This window comes from Penaeus monodon, chromosome 29 (assembly GCF_015228065.2).
Source record: "Penaeus monodon isolate SGIC_2016 chromosome 29, NSTDA_Pmon_1, whole genome shotgun sequence".
NCBI lineage: Eukaryota > Metazoa > Arthropoda > Malacostraca > Decapoda > Penaeidae > Penaeus > Penaeus monodon.
The window spans coordinates 37,531,953-37,533,046 of record NC_051414.1 but is presented as its reverse complement, the minus strand read 5'-3'; the positions used below and the strand labels follow the sequence as shown (position 1 = coordinate 37,533,046).

The following is a 1,094-nucleotide window of genomic DNA, read 5'->3' as shown; positions in this document are numbered from 1 at the left end:
TCTTTAGAAAATACTTTACTCACCCACTCTAAAGTTAACTATATAAAAACAAACAATCTTATCAACTCTAAGGTCCCTAATAATCATCCTACTAACATGAACAAACTTTACAATATGAACAAGAATATATTGAATGTCACAGAACACCAAAATTTTCCCCATTACCTCCTAAGCAGCTTCTGTAGCCTACCTTTACTTAATTGAAAAATACATATATGACGAGAAAAAAGTATGAATAACATTAATACAGTCAGGAATTTTTTTCATTCTTTACACCTACCCTATTTTTCATCACCAATCAGCCCAAGGTTGGAAAAATAAGCATTTAGATGCGAGTTTAATAAAACTGCTAAAATCTACTTCAGCAATTTAACAACAGGATAAAAGTTATATCTTCCACACTTTTGCAGGAAATCAGACCATTATTATATACATATAAACATTCTCTATACATTTCTATACTTTTCTATATCTTTTCTATATCTTTTATATTTTATAAATGACCATATGAAGAGAAGAGAAGAAGTAAAGCAATGATTGTGAATAATACACAAAACAATATCAAATATAATAAACAATCCGCAGAAAACTAACTGTCACTCGTGCAACAACCCTCAACCATTTACGTATTAGCAAGATGTTTGTAGACCTGGTGATTTATTGTCAAGGAAAAGAACCAGGCTAAGTCTTGCCGGAATATATGCGGCAGACATCTATTAGTCTTTGCCGGAGCGCTGAAGGTACGGCAGTCACATCGAGTCGCTATGTCCTGCGGAAGGTATAGCCTCGGGTGCTGAAAATAACCTTAAACAGATACCAAAATAACCTTAAAATAACCTTAAACAGATACCAAAATAGATACAAGGAACAGATACAGTCGACCCATTGCCACTGCATATGCGATTTCAGCATTCTAGCAAAGGCCAAGAAATATACCACATATATTCCCGTAAGAACGCGGACTACTTCCTTAATTTCACGATAAACGGCCATAGGTCTACAAATTAAAAGGGTTGGATTCCTTCCTAACTTTCTATATCTTTTGTAAATTCAGGAAATGGAATAATTTAAAATGTTCAAAAACTATATCATAG

General features: G+C 33.5%; 1 protein-coding gene across 2 annotated transcripts in view; it reads right to left on the bottom strand.

The window, feature by feature from the left end:
* LOC119592229 (phosphomannomutase-like) overlaps positions 1–1,094 on the bottom strand; it is a 5,852-nt gene that overhangs the window by 4,139 nt on the left and 619 nt on the right. The gene's annotated exons all lie outside the window — the stretch shown is intronic.